General features: G+C 36.0%; 1 protein-coding gene across 2 annotated transcripts in view; it reads right to left on the bottom strand.

Annotated features, from left to right (window-relative positions):
* The window catches only part of LOC124220202 (organic cation transporter protein-like), a 76777-nt gene that overhangs the window by 21962 nt on the left and 38530 nt on the right, over positions 1–16285 (bottom strand). Inside the window, exon 2 of one of the 2 annotated variants that reach the window (XM_046628747.2) lies at positions 12469–12543. The exons of the other annotated variant lie outside the window; for it this stretch is intronic. The gene's annotated coding sequence lies outside the window, so the exon portion shown is untranslated. The remainder of the gene's footprint in view (positions 1–12468; positions 12544–16285) is intronic. 2 annotated transcript variants of the gene reach the window in all.

Raw genomic sequence — 16285 nt, 5'->3', positions numbered from 1 at the left:
CGATATTTCGGAGTGTATGCTGAATTTTTAAAATGGGATAAAAACCGAATCGTAATTAAATCAGCATGAATATTCCAGGGATCTCGAAATCTCTGAACAGGTGATACAGATTCGATTCTAATCCCGTTTTTATCCGACTAGAGAGATTTCAGAATATACTCCAAAGTTTTTAATTCTTCGCTAAAAAAAAATGAAAACAATTTATGTTCATCCCTTTTGCATAGGCGAGATTGAAAATGTGGAAAAAAATGTATTTTCAAACGGTTTCCGATGATCTACCGTAAAACGAGCTTCATGTTCGAAAAAACGAGAATTTTTTTTCAATTTCCAACACACTTTAGGACATATTTTATTTGCCACGGCACGAAGTGCATGATAATTCAAAGGGAAAGGTTTAAATTCGAAAAAGACAAAAAATTGTTGAGCGTGTTTCTCACAAACGGCTAAGCTTAAAGGCTTAGAAATCGAAAAATTTTCACATCTTCAATTACAAATCATAAAACATCGAAATAGCAACTACGTAAAAACGATGACTCTAAACACCTGGCCGGAAGTTCAAAAAATATACCGTACACGTGCGAAATTATATTTATTTCGTGTACATTTTCGTTCCGTTCGACAAAATCGCCATGATATTAAAACTCAACCTGCAAGTCTGAACTCGTCCACCTTGATTCCCGATTTTTATATTTCACTTTGGTTTAATTTTTATTTCTCTTTATTTTCTATTTATTTTTCTGCGAGAAAAAGAGAAAGAGAGAAGAATTTAATGAAAAAAAATAATCTCCACGTTTCATTGACATTGCTTACTCATATTTAATTCTTTTCTTTCTGTTTCTTCAATCTTCTCCCGACTCTCCAATTTTGGAAATCTCATTAACATTTTTATTCGTCATGCAAAGTCGGACCTTGGTTGATCTTCAAGATCTTATTTGCGGTATAATTTGTCGACGATCGTTAGGATAAGTTTTTTGTTTTTTTTTTATCATTAGTTTTTCTTCTCCTGAAAGATCGGTGCTTCATATGTATAAGTATAAAAAAATTCGGCAAACCCAATTATTCGATTTCCATATTTATAAAACAAATTATTAGGAAAAATAAGATAAAAATCGAATTACACGTAATGCGTCGTTGCATAATCACGATTCGTAATCAATTTCTGTACATAATATCTCATAACGCGTACGTCATCCTGGATGAGCAGATTGTTTGATTGTGCACGTCATAATTATTACACAGGTATGTATCTGTAATATGTTACAGATAAACGTATATATATATATATATATATATATATATATATATATCGAAATATGCGTGCTAAATAAGAAATAATGTACAAAAATACGTGAAACGAAAAAGCGGAGGCGTCGCTTCGGAAATATTAAGCATTACGTAAACACGCGGCGAAATCAAGTAAGCCCCCGCTAATTGGGGAATGTACTATAGGTTTATGTAACCGTAGATGTATGTAATGTACGTCTGCAAAGGTATGTTACCTGCAAGTATAAAGTCGGTGCTGTCGGGACGCCAAGCCAGAAATACGTGCGAGCTATATATAGGACATTCCGTGCCAACAAAGCGTGTAAACGCTTTTGACCATGACATTTTTTAATTTACACCAAGGATTTTCCATAAATAAATGAATAAATTTTTAACATTTTTTTTTACAATCTCTCGTTTTTATACCCTAAGAATTTTTAACCGCGAAATGAGAAAAAGCTAAAAAAATATCATTTTCGAAATAAAATATTTTAGCGAAACGTTCAAAGTGAAAACATGGGATGAAAGTCCTTGATTTGATTTTATAAAAAAAAAAGCCATGGTTTACCGTTTACTGAGTTGGCGTGGAATGCCCTGTATACAAATTCACCGGTGTTGCACGTTGCACCTGCCCAAGTTTTTTCAGCAACGATCGAGTTTGTCTATTCACCGCCAATCGGATTAACACGTCTGTGACCCTGACTATCTCGGATTAAATCCATACAGATTTTTCACCTCTGGTGTTAAAACCTTGAAACAAACCGTTCGTACTTTCTTTTCGTTGGGAATTTTACGCAGTTTCTGTTTCCTCCGAAACGTCAATAATTCGTGCATTATTCTGGATTTGGGGAAAAAATAAAAAAAAAAAAAAAACGTTCACCTATTTCGCGCATGCTGATTAAACTGCAGCAAATTACGGACCGTTACACCGATTGTTGTAACAATTTGTCGAACACAACGACGGGAGAGTAAAAAAAATTTATGAAATAATCCAGCTAAGAAATGACAATACATTCATCTTCATCGGGTTAATCTTATACTTTTAACCGTAGATGAGGAATAAAATTGACACGTTAAAAAACGTGACGCACGTAACCGTCCTAGAAGAAGAAAAGAAATATTGTGACGTTGATAGCGTCGAAATTTTATGGACAAGACTTTTGAAATCCGTGTATTCTATAAAAATCCCCTGACAGACAAAAAAAAAAAATTCCCTGACATTTCCCGGTTTTCCAGACGGTTGGCCACCCTGTCATAAATTGAGGAAGAATTTTTCTAAATCCACGTTATAAACACCATGGGCACAACCGTACCATATCCCATAGAATACGTGTTTGCAACTTTACGGAGACACAAATCATGCCTGTTTACGATGAAAATAAGAGGGTGTAGTTCGTTGGACGGTAAAAAAAAAAATTCCCTAGGGACTCGAAACCGCCGGCAGCAGCAGCAGCAACAATATCAGCAGTAACGGACCAAAGTATAAAAATAAACAGCTCGATCGCCTAGAGTGATAAATATAAATAAGTATTGTTGATAAATCATGACGGGATGGAGAAAGAGAGAGAGAGAGAGAGAGAGAAACATGGAGAGGCTCGAAGTGTTGTTTCTTTTACATCGTTTACTTATTTTCACTCCACGGGCCGTTTAACACCGCGAATGTGTTATTCGACTCTTTTTATCCAACATTTATTTCTCACAATTTTTCTCCGCTTTATAATTATAGTTTATTTCACCTATCGTAATCTTGACAACAGTTGCAGTCGATACACTCGATGTACTATTCCCGATGAAAGATTACTTTGCTTTCAACTTTTGTTTTTTTTTTTTTGCTTTCTCTACGAATTTTATTCCATTTTCTCTTTTTATCACTCATATTCCGATATTAGGCTGAAGCGATTAACCTTTCCATATTATATAAAAACTAAATCGGCTCGTTTCAATCTATTTACAAATCATGCCTATATTTATTGTCGTGTATAACATACGTTTTTAAACGTCTAGCTGAAATTTTCGGATCGTCGAAAACACGTATATAATTATAATAATTATCATTATTATTATTATCATCATTATACACGTACAACGATCTTTATTTATTATATTCTATATTTCACCGTATTTTCCATCATTGGCTAAAATTATCGGACGAATCGATAATCCGTAATGATAAAAAAAAAATAATCAATAACAATACGATATTTGAACGACTGATTAGCAGCAAACTGCACGTGACGTGGTGTGAAGACTCAAAGCTAGAATTATAACAAATGAATTTAACCGAGTGAACTTTACCTATTGAACTATTGACCCCGGTACTGTGCGCCAGTATACGAAAATCGGAAGGTTTTAAACAAATTGTACGTTATAAACGATAACAGCAATTAAATGTCGAAGAGGCGCGCGCCTCGATCCAGTGCAAAATAAGAGAACATCTCCCATTATATATCCGTTGATATAATAATAGATGTTCAAGTATACGTGTATACATATATGTTGATATACGGTGTGTGACAGGTGTGTATAAGGTGGATGAATTATAGAGGACGTGAGAATATGTGGAGCAGCATCACCGCCGCATCTGTCAGGTAAATCGGGATTATGCCACAAATAGCTTATAATACGTTACATAGGTATATATGCATGCATATACGCGTATCCTCGAGACAACTTGGCTCGAGAAATTTTTCAAACCTCCAAATCCTACGAGAAGATTCCAGAGCGTACCTAAAGGCATTTAATTCATTTTTAACGCTGCTTCGTTTGTTTTTTGTTTTCTTATTTTATTTTATTTTATTTTATTTTTTTTTCTTCTTTTTCGACCGTTTTTTAAATCCTACGTTACACAAAAGTTTTCGTTACAAGTTTATAATTTCAACGGTTATTTTTACACAAGTTTTCGGAAATAACCGATCATGTTAAAAGTGCGACACGGTTCGCAGTGAATACGGTTTGACTGTCTGTAAAGTACTTCCTGCGAAATTGACATAAATGAAAAATTGATAATTTACTATTTGAACGAATTTCTTTCGAGAAACTCTTTATTTCATACGCTTGTTTAACTTTGCGGTACCAGTCTTTGGATTGCCACTCGTTATATTGCCGCTTGTTATGTTTCCACTCGTTGTATTGCCGCTCGTTATATTTCCGTTCGTTACATTACCGCTCCTCGTATTTCTCCTCTTCTTTTGCCGTTCAATTCGCGTTTACGGAATCGAATTTGTCCGATAACTCAAAGGAGAAAGATCAGCGGACGACAAATTTCTTACAATTCGTTTCCCCTACAGCCCCTTAACCCGGCTTATAACGAGAGACGCATGTAATTAACGCGAAAAGTTTGAAACAAACTTTGAACGAGTGAAAAAAAAAAAAATTACGAAAAATAATAGCAATAAAATCGTCTGACACAGCTGCACATCTCACGCGTAAGAATAAAAATTCCACCACAATTTTAAGAGTCGAGAAAAATTTTCTACCGGTGTATATTTTGAAAAGATGAAATTACAATTATACAGTGAACTTGTGAGATAGGATGAAACTTGGAATGCCTGTTATTAACACGGCGTTACTACGAGTACGCTGGTACATTTATAAACTTGTAATTGTAAATTCCTTCGCATTCGAGATCTGTGTATACAATTCCGTGACTAACGTATCGAGACGAGAGTATAAAGAAATAAATAAAACTCTCTTCGACTTTCCTGTTATTTTCCTATTCGCCTCAATATTATTTCTGGCCGGGTGACTAATTCTCGTCTATAAGGGCAAGGACCCCGCGTTCTCCACAGAGTCGTGCACGAGGTATATTAGTTGTTATCTCCAAGGGTCACGCGATCGACGCCCTTGAAACGATACCCCTCCTTTCCATTTCCATTTCCAAGTCTACGTAGAAACCGAGGGTTTACATAGGCCTTTATAAATATACGTATACACAGGTACATACGTGCAAACACCGACTGACTGACTGACTGGGTTCGCCTTAATACTCGCTGACGTCACGATCCTACCAAAAGAACAATCCTCCAGAATCTCACCTTAATACGTCTATGTACGTGGATAGGTATGCGGCTGCCTTAAACCGGCTTTTACACCCCCACACATGGATGTGAAACGAGAAGAGAATCAGCGATACGAGAAGAATCCAACGATAAAATTTCGCTACCAGCAACGCGATTAAGGATTCACGCGCTAAACGCGTAATGACCGACCGACGGTAAGTAAGGAACGATTATCGACGCGATTACCATAGAAATGGAAAAAATGAGAGAGGACGAAATTGTCGCCTGAGAAAATCTACGTATTACGTTATGTGGCAGGTTCGTGTAATGTAACAAATGACGCAGAGGCCAGAAATTGACCTGACGTAATGTTCGAACATGTATACGTATGTATGTATTTTAATTTTTTTCCGAAGTGAGAAAGGAAAATAAACGAAAAGATGAAGCATAGCTGCGGAAGAGTATAGTGAACACTGGGTAACTTCCCGCTACGCGGGATGGATGTGGGAGTAGGGGTAAAAAAAATTTCGAGAAAACAGAACAGTCGTAGTATCAAATTATCCAAAAAAAAAGGCGGAAATCCATTTAGATTTTCAATTGGATATTTTGAGCACAGAATTAGTAAAAATGAAGAAACGTTGTAATGTGGAATCATCAATATTCGGACGATGCAATAATATTTTGCCATTCTACATTTTGACTTCGCCGTATATTTCGATTATCTACATTTTCCGATTCCAAGTAACAGATCTATCGCTTTTCTGCAAAATTCGACAGAGTTTTTACCAAAACCAAGCACCGCGATTCCCAGATAATTCCAAATTTCACCAAATCATTTCTCACGATATTCCAGATGCACAAAAAGCATCTGATTTCCGACTCCACAGACTACCCCGAAAAACGCTGATCGTACTCTTGAAAAATTATTTTTCTCAGGTTGACAATTTTTTATAATTTTTCTTCGGCGCTAATTACCGCACTAAAATTTTCGGTAAAACAATTTTTCACGGCCCAAAATCCGACATTCGAAACGATATTGGGATAAGGAAAATTTTTTTTTCCACCAGCAAAAAACAATCCCTAAAAGATGAAAACGTTCCCCGATATTTCCAGTTTTTCCTTTCTTTTTTCTGTCATCTTTTTTAACCAAGTTTACACGTACACACGGTGGAAACTCTCTTCCGATATTACGATTCTTTCGTTCACCGAACGTTCTACGTTTTCTCTCCTCCCGCAACTTTCGCGCAAGATTCCAACAAATAGACTCAACCCCCCCCCCCCCCCCCACCCCACCCGGGAGTCCCGAGGGCAGGAAGTTACGGAAAGTTAGACGTACTTGAGATACGAAACGAGCGATGATCAGCGTTCGTTCCTCAGACCGTCATCGTTGTTACATGTATTATAGGTATACCTGTACAAACGGATAGGGGTAGAACAAACGGAGAGAGAGAGAGAGAGAGAGAGGAGGGATGGTGGGACGAGAAGAGGGGCGGGGAGGGGAGGGGAGGAAAGGAGGAAGGGAGGGAGGCGGAGATGCTTTCGGAGGTATTGATTTTACAGCCCGGGACTTTGCGCCACTTCGAACACAAACGTCTGACAGAGATACCCTCCACCCTCCACCCACCCCGCATCTACACACACATACAGGGTATTCCGTGTCAACTCTACACTCGGGTGTAAAGGATCGATCGTGAAAATTTTATTATTCTTAACCCGCGATACCGAATTAGACCGTCTGAAAGTTTCAACATTTTTTTTTTTTTTTTTTTTTTTTTTTATCCCCTACGGCCCAACTTTACGGTCCCTGAATTGTTTTTACCTATCCCAAAAAAAAAAAAAAACGATCCGACCGATGTTCGAAAATAAATCAGAGCACAAGATGTTCAGTTTTCGATTTGAAAACTCTCGCAGATAAATTTTCTCATATTGGAGGTACGTCTTTTTCCGAACCGTTTTTTTTTTTTTTTTTTTTTTTGTCGCTGTTGCCGTTTTATAGAAAAATTAAGACGAGCAAGTTAGAAATGTTATTTTTAAGCTATACGCGTTCGGTCAACTGCCGGCATAGCCGCGGAAACGCTGAAGGTGAGACATCCAATGGCACGTGACATCAGCTACCTGGATTGGGTATGATATTAGCGCCAGAAATTCTAAGTCGTGTAATGGAAAAACTTTTGTAGAAAAATAGAAAATCCAATGAAACGTATGGAAAAACAATCGCACGCTGACATATCCCGTATAAGAAATATCTGTAAAAATTTTCAAACGAATTTTCCACATCGGAAATCGAAATCTCTTGAAATTTTCTCACATCTCTTGAAAACTTTGGAATCTCTTGCAATCGTCGAAAAACCTTTTGAAATGTTTGAAATCCGTTGAAGTTCCTGAAATCTCTTGATGTATTTTTAAGTTTGCTGTAATCTTTCGAATTCAATGAAATTTTTTGAAATCCCCGAAATATTCTATCGAAATAATTCTTTCAAACCTCACGAGGCATCTTGTGATCTTTTGAAATCCTCTGAAACCCTTTGAAATTTTTGTAATCTTGAAATCAGGTGCACGTACAACAAATCGATCCGTTTTGTCTTTTTTTTTAACAGATTTAAAAATTCATATACTAAAACCGTAACACTAATTTTAATATTAATTTTGAAAAAAAAAAAAAAAAACTTTACGATAATTTTTATTACCGCAGACAAACTTGTTGTTAAAAGTGAAAAATTTCTTAGTCAATCCTTCGCTGAGACGACACGGAATTTCCCATATTACACGTTAAAGCATCTGACGTATTTATGTACGTACATACCGCACAGGCGGACATGTCTATATATATATATATACCTAGTCACACCTATGTGCATACATAGGACATTCCGTGCCAACTCTACCAGCATTCAAAGGCTGATCAATTTTTTTTTTTTTCTCTTTTTATATTGAAAAATATCGCATTCGTCGAAAAGATTCGATTTCATTAAAATTCATTGATCTTTAGGTCGGCTGAGATAAATTAAATTTCATACTGTTGATTGGAAATTACGGTCAAAATAATATCGTTACAATAACGTTTGAATATTGCTCGAATTGATTTGAAAAAAATGTTGCGCACCTGGGAGTAAGTATAAATTTGATTAATTATTACAGTTGTCGTTACATCGATATTTTCTGTAGTACAAATTTTACCATTTGAACGTGGTTCGTTCGTGTGAAAAAAAGAAAAAAAAAAATCATGCCCGACTAATATCACCTTACGACGAATTATGATGTCGCAAGGGTTGAAAGAAAATGTAGTCGGGTGTATGCAGGTTATTTGTACGATAAAAAATTTTGGTAACACAACGCTAGATTTTCTGATCGAAGGTGCAAAAAAAAAAAAAAATATATGAACCTAGAACAACAATATTTTCCGCTCGGGTGATGAAGAAAAAAAACAATGTTAATAAATAATGTAAGTATAGATAATAACGCAATTACAGTGTTACAAGTTATATCGCAGTATAATTTATGTCACAATCATCGAGACGAGTTTGAGAGATTTTGAAAAACGCTGACGGGTGAGAAAAGGCGACGAAAAAAAAAGAAAAAAAAAGGAGAAAAAAAAATTGCAAGATTCGGAGCAAGTTAATCCGCAGTTAAGGAGAAGGAGATAAAATGAAGGAAAAACGAGATAAGATGTTGAAGAAAAAATACTTTGGCGATGGTTGAGGGAAGAAGGGGGTAGAACGAATTTAAAAAAATCGGCTCTCAAGTTAAGGCCATTGATAACCTCCCCCCCCCTCACCCCCTGCGCCGAAATCCTCCGTCGAACCGAATCACCTCAAAGCTCCCTCGCAGCCGATACGTCTCTTTGTTCGTTATTCACCCCTCATCCCGCAAATTTCCACCTTTTCATATTCCCCATTCCCAGCGCGCGGTTATTTTAAGCTTAAAAAGCCTCTGGAAATCGAACCGCACTTTTATTATATCCGCATCGTCGTGTCCGTCCCGACCGTCGTTCCTTTTCATTGCGTGGCTTCGATCGATCGAAGAAAATGAACGTTCGCATATAAAATTAACTATACTCAATTATTTGATAATTAATTATTTCACATGTATATATATGAAATAATTAATTATCTGACTCATATCGTTAATTAATGAAATTTATTAATTAACATTTCATTGGAAGTCTATAGTTTTAATTTTAAAATCAATAATATTGTATATTTAAGTGATATGAGTCAGTCTTGTAGCATTTATAAATTAATAACATCATTATTTAAAACGGTTCGATGTTTGAGGTCTGATAACTCCGAAACGACTCACCTTGCGCAAATCTTTATTCAGACCTTTTTTGTAGAGCGTAAAATTTCCTACAAGAATATGTTCTTTTTATATCTTCACACCGATTCGTTTTCGAGCAATGAAAGTCGAAATTTTTAAAAAATTTTTTCCCATGTTATTTAAATGGGAAATAGAAAATTGAGAATCGCCACCTCTAGATATCAATATTAAGAGCTCATATTTTACCGAGGTCATTTTTGAGGGACACTCGGAAGATTTTTCAATGTTCTTCGAAAAAAAAAAAAAAAATATTCGGTTTTTTTGAAACACTCTAATATATATATATATATCATATATATTCACGGTTGATGGTGATTTTGGAAAATGAGAAGGTTACTGATTAGATTTTTCCTTTTTTCACGTGTGTGTATATATATATATAGGAAAAATATATAAAAAGGTCATTTTCCCTGATCCCCGCCAATTTGCTTAATTATTTTTTATGTGATTTTAGAACGTAAAAAAAGCATTCGCAATTTTTTTCAGATTTTTCGTCCCGACCATTCTTTTTTAAAAAATGTTAGAAGGTCACTGATTAGATTTTTCCTTTTTTCACGTGTATATATATATATATATAGGAAAAATATATAATATATAAAAAATATATAAATTTTTCCTTTTTTCACGTGTGTATATATATAGGAAAAATATATAAAAAGGAAAAATCTAATCAGTGACCTTCAAACATTTTTTAAAAAAGAATGGTCGGGACGAAAAATCTGAAAAAAATTGCGAGTGCTTTTTTTACGTTCTAAAATCATATGAAAAATAATTAAGCAAATTGGCGGGGGTCAGGGAAAATGACCTCTCAGTTGGCATGGAATACCTCACATACATACACGTGTGTGCAATAATTAATAAATAGAAGAATAAATATAAATAACCAAGCACTGCAAAGCGGCACCATTTCCTAATTCGAACTATACGATTTAGTTTATAACATACCTGCGCGTACGTACTTTATTTAGCTTAATCATAATAATTAATGTATAATTACACGACGCTTGCACCGGGTTGTTGTAATTATTCGTATTAGTTAACCGTTAACTAGAGAGAGAGAGAGAGAGAGCGTGATGGAGGGAGGGGGGTGGGGGGGGGGGGAGGTAGACGTATAAATCGTAGTGCGGAAGCAGCGCGACCTCCAGTGCCGGAAGGAACAGCTAATATCATTAGTCAGTGGTTAAACTCCTTGTTAATCAGGCAGCACTGCAACGCCGCCAGGGGATCTCATTAGCAAGACTGAATCTAATCCCTTCCCTTCCCCCCCCCCCCCCCGCCCTCTTTTATCCCCACCCTTTTGTCACCCTGAATTTTACTTTTCTCCCTTCCGCTTCACCCCTCGATTGAATCGAACTTGCCGCCGCGAAGTTTGGCCAAATATTTCGATTCGATGTTTCTAATTCGTCTGATTGGATTCCCCGAACGATCGATTGTTTTGTGGTTATTTTTTTTTTTTTTTTTTGTGTCTTCCTTTCGTCGTTCGTTTCAAGGAGGTTCGTTAGCCGAAAATCGATATTTTCTTATTTGTTTGATTGTGCGTCAACGATATAATTGTTCGTCGAGCGTTTGTCAAATTATTCTATTCGTAAGCTACCGATGATATCATCTGTTTGATAATAGAGAAGTACAAAGTATCGGAAATACAAGCAAATGCTTATCAGACATCGGTGAATCGTTTCGAACCGCTTCGAGTTTGTTGGACATTCATTTTATTCTTCGGAAAATTTCACCGAAACGCTTTTTCTTTTTTCTCAGCGTATACGTTGTACACGTGTAATCGGTATCGTTGTATATTTAATTTTACAACACAACACAATACACGATCGGTGAATGGAAATGTTGGAAATATTTTTCGTTGAAACATTTTTTTTTTTTGAAAAATAGTACTTCTGTACAGAACGAAATAAAAGTGTCCTACATCTGTGGACGATTTTCAAAAATTTTCAAACGATACGAAAAATAAAGCATCGAAAATCTAAGCTTTTATGCATATATATATATATATATAATTTAAATATATTTTGTTTTCGTATTTCTCGCAAATACTCAACGTAATCGTATAAACTGTCCGGCGGTAAAATTGATGAAAAATAAATGTATCGAGTTTTTTTTTTTTTTTTTTTTCGCCAACAAAACTGAAACAGCTTTAAACGTTGGGAGGAAAAATTATACCGTGACGCAACGTGGCGAGGAAAAGGAAAATGGTAAAAATAGGAAGTAAAAAAAAAAAAAAAAAGCAAGAAAAACGAAAAGAAAACGCACGAACCGAAAAATATATAGCCTGCAGAGCCGTTGCAGAGTTGCCGCTTGTCAACGAAAGACAGAGGGACGTTGGTTTAAAATAGATTATTATTCTTAACCTGAAAACGTTCCGAGCCACGAATCATAGTTTCGAAGCGTGTACAGAAGGAGTTTTCGCAAAAACGAATAGCGGGTCGATCAACGATGGCGGGAGTGAATAAAAATTAAAATTAAAAAAAAAAAAAAAAAAACGGGATGACATAAAGAAGGAAAAAAAAGAAAAGAAAAGAAAAGAAAAAGGAAGTCGGAGTATATCCGCATAAATCACACCAGTTTTGTACACTGTACTGTAAACAATTCCTGGCCACGGTTGATCGTTGCCTGATGGTGTCTGAGGGATCGTGTTTTCTTTTTTTTTTTTTTTTTATTTTTATTTTCTTTCTTCTTCCAGCCGATTGTAAATCAGAATCTTGGTATTAAATCTTCGATTCTAAACTGTTATGCTAAAGTTCGTACGACGACGAAGCGATTCCAGCCGTATCTCCCCGTTTGGTTAATTTGTTTATTTTCATCTATCTAATGCATCATTTCGTATTGCATCGAGGGAATTGCAAGAAAGGAAAAATAAATGATTTACAAATTCACTTACATTAGAGGAGAACCTGCAGCGGGACGTCGATCCAATCTTCTGAGATGTGGTGAGGAGAACTTGACGCTGTCACGACTGCTTCGATAGAAAAAGAAAATAAATAATCTTGTTAAAAATAAAAATTAACGAATATTTATTCAACAGAAGAGTAAGTTATTCCGATATGTATATATATAAAAATGTTATTCGAATTGAACAGATTATACAGGTCTGCAATGAAAAAAACTGCCCTGGTTTTTTTTTTTTTTCATCCTGTTTGTTATAGTTTTTGACTCACTGAAACCTGGAAAAATAGTCAAAAGGTTTCATCGCGTAAGGTTTTTTTCTTCAACTCGTGTTCGCAGTTTCATTTATAATGAAACTATCGTTTAATTCGAAATTCGACATCCTATTCTTGATTATAAAGATCCTAAAAAAAAAGAAGTAGGATTTCTTACTTCCATTTAACATGCATTGGAGTAAGACCGAAGAACAAATGCGAACATGGAAAGAGAAATTGGAAAGCGGAAGCGTTTTCGGCGGTGTACAAAATAGAAGAGGAAAAGGGTTTCATATATGCGAAAAGAATGAACACGGAATGTCGGAATACATTTCGCAAAGAAATTGTTTGTTCAATTTTACAACAAATATCGTTCAGTTCGTTGTAGTAAAATGGTGATTTTTTTTCATTGTTGTAATCCTTTTTTTTTTTTTTTCATGCAAACACCTCGTATCTCGCAAGAATACCGTACGTGATGCAGGGAAATGGAATTAATTTTTTTGGAATTAACCGCGCTCGAAAACGTATCGATTATATTTTTTAATCACAGACCCGTGTTCACAAACATACTCCGAACAGCAGTGATCGATCCTCCGCATTGTATATATACACAGAGTGAATTCCTAACGACTGCATGGTACGTCAGAGCGAGGAATCGTAAAAAATGTAGACTCCGGTTCACCGCGACGTGTCTAATCTCAAAAATGTTGACCTTTCATTCGCGACGATTGGTAAACCTGTCAAACATCCTCTCTCTCGAATCACAGCGCATGCGCATTAAATCGTAAAAGACGACGAAGCGTGCAGTCGTTAGGAATTCACTCTATACACGACAAGCGTATAAAGTAGTTATAGCAACGGCCTGTCGATAAAAAAAAAAAATAAAAAATCACAAAATCGATATTAAAATTGGCTGTTCTTGCAGAGAGTTTGAAAAAAAATAATAACAATATTATTAATAATAATAATAAGAACAACTCGTATGTACCGTATCGGCACCCTTGTCATCATCTGTATAAATATTCCATGTAGGTAGACGCTTGCGCGTGTGTGTGTGTGTGTGTGTTTGCCACACACGAACGACGCGCGCCCATTTTCGTTTATAAACACAGAGGGACGAGCGCGGTGATTCGCGTCAGCCAAGTTAGCCAAAGGCTTTCGCCTACGTCAAAGTTTGGCTGGTTGGTTCTCCATGCATACAATATACCTAGGTGGAAAACATGCTCGTCTTATTTTTATACCATCGCGACGGCCGTTGCAGCCCTTTCGGTTTTTTGACGAGAATTTATCTCTCATTTCGTTTCGTCGGTGTCGGAGAAGAAACGTGTTCTCTTTTTTTTTTCTTTTTTTTTTTTTTTAATTTGGTTTGTTAATTTGGGTGGGAATTTTATTACGCCCCGATTTTTTTCGAATTTAAATTTCACCGTGATCGGGTTCTTGGAAAAAAAATCTTTCTATTTTGTAGACAATACAATCCATTCCATCATTTGCTTCTTCGTTGTGAAAAATTCAACTTCGTCGTAAATGATTCATTCAATAGTTGTGTACTCGTGTATCACGTGATCGACCATCCGTCTTCATCTATGTATGCGTATGATATATGCTTAATACGTTTGTACAACCGACTCGTAGTCGGTTGAAAATGTATAATCATTCATATTCAAAAGCCTAACTCGGGTTTGGAGGGGACGGAAATCGACTGTCGCGTACATTGATGCGTATAAATAACACGTGAGAGGCACGCTGAGAAAAATTTCATTTGTTACGGTAACTAGAAGAACTCGGTGAAACAGGTGTCGTTAAAAAAAAACTGTTTGAATATTGTTGGAATTACGAAAAACGAGGTACTTTTTTTGCTAATTGCGACGCAAAATCAGTTTGTGAGGTTTGCTCTACTTTTTTAGTTAAACAAGGCTTTAACGTCAATTTATTGTTGCACGAGCATTGAATTTTCGCAACGGTGACAAGAAAATATAGTAACAGTGATCGTAATGAGAAAGAACAGTAACGGATACCAGAGTTTCCGGTAACAGCTAGAAAACTAATTTTCATTTTCTACCTAGAACTATATTTTTCGATTATGGTAAAAAATGAAAATAGTTAAGGACTGAGCGGTAACCGGAACTAAAAATTTCTCTTAGTGTATCATAAATTCGAAACGAACACATCGGAAGAGTATTTTTACTATTTTGTGAAGACTTTTACCCTTCCAGGCCTTGTTACGTATAACAGGATTTTTGATCGTGCTGGACATGACCGAAATTTCAGGCCTTACTCAGCATTGAAAATATTATTTTTAATATAACACACGCTAAGAAACAAAAAAAAAAAAAAAAATGACATTACCGCGTCGAAAACTTGGGGCGGGGTCGAAATTCCGAATTTCAAAAGTTCCTAAAGGGCCAAATTCCGAATTATTTAGTGGCGAAACTTGAAGTAAGGAAGTCGAATTTTTGAAAAAAACAACAGAGTTTCGAACGGTTGGAAACGCAAGATATCGAAAATTCGGGTTACGATGGAGAAAAAATCCGATTAAATAAAGTTTCGATACGGTAAAATTCCGAAAACCGAAATATACTCAGACGGTGAAAAATAAGAAAAACCGAAAACCGGAATAACCAGGATTCTAAACGTAAAAATATCGAAAATCCGAACCAAAGAAAGATCAAGGTGGTGAAATTTCACCGAGCCAGAAATTCACCGAGCTGAAAACCTTCGATCATTCGGAAACTCGATGTTTCAGATTAAATTTAGATAATCGGATTTTGGACGATTCGAAACTTTGTTGTTTCTTCAAAATAAAAATAAAAAATAAACCAAAATAAATCGAAATTAGGCGCTTTCGAAACTTTTTAAATTCGGAACTTGAACCCTGCCCCATATACACATATATGTATACAACATAAGTATAATATAACCGCGTTGCAAACTTGCGCAAAGTGTACAACAAGTAATAAAAATAGATCGAACCTACCGCCGTGCATGACTGCTGTTTCTGCAGGTAAATTATGTACACGTACGTGCACATCCGATAATGTGTGTGTGTATGTGTGTGTGATACGTAATGAAATTTCGATGATGGGAGAAGAAAGATGAGGAGGGAGGGGAACGAAGCCTTCGTAAGAAAGGGGGAAGTCAGTGTAGCGATATTAACAACATTAGGCACTTCGCTGACTGTAAAACCAACGGTCGAGTGAGCCGAATGACGTCACAGACACTATGTATACACATCGCTACGTCACGCCACCGCGATAAAACAAGAGACAAGACACAGAGCCACAGATTCGCTGAAGATTATATATATATACATATATATATATATATATGTATATACACACACGTATATGTGTATGTATTGACCCTTTATCGTGTCTCGATAGGAAGAAGCGTAATCAACCGACGGAGAGATTTTCAAACGGCATCGTGAAGATAACTCGACGTCGCAAAACTTCCATTTTTCTTCTTCTACTGTTCGCCATTTTCGACCGACTCGGAGAAAAATTTCTCTCTTTGCTCGTGTTACCGGTTTAACTTATCTTTACTTTTTACCAATAGCAA

This window comes from Neodiprion pinetum, chromosome 5 (assembly GCF_021155775.2).
Source record: "Neodiprion pinetum isolate iyNeoPine1 chromosome 5, iyNeoPine1.2, whole genome shotgun sequence".
Taxonomy (NCBI): Eukaryota; Metazoa; Arthropoda; class Insecta; order Hymenoptera; family Diprionidae; genus Neodiprion; species Neodiprion pinetum.
Note: the sequence above shows the minus strand (reverse complement) of the source record. Positions and strands in the feature narration are given on the sequence as shown.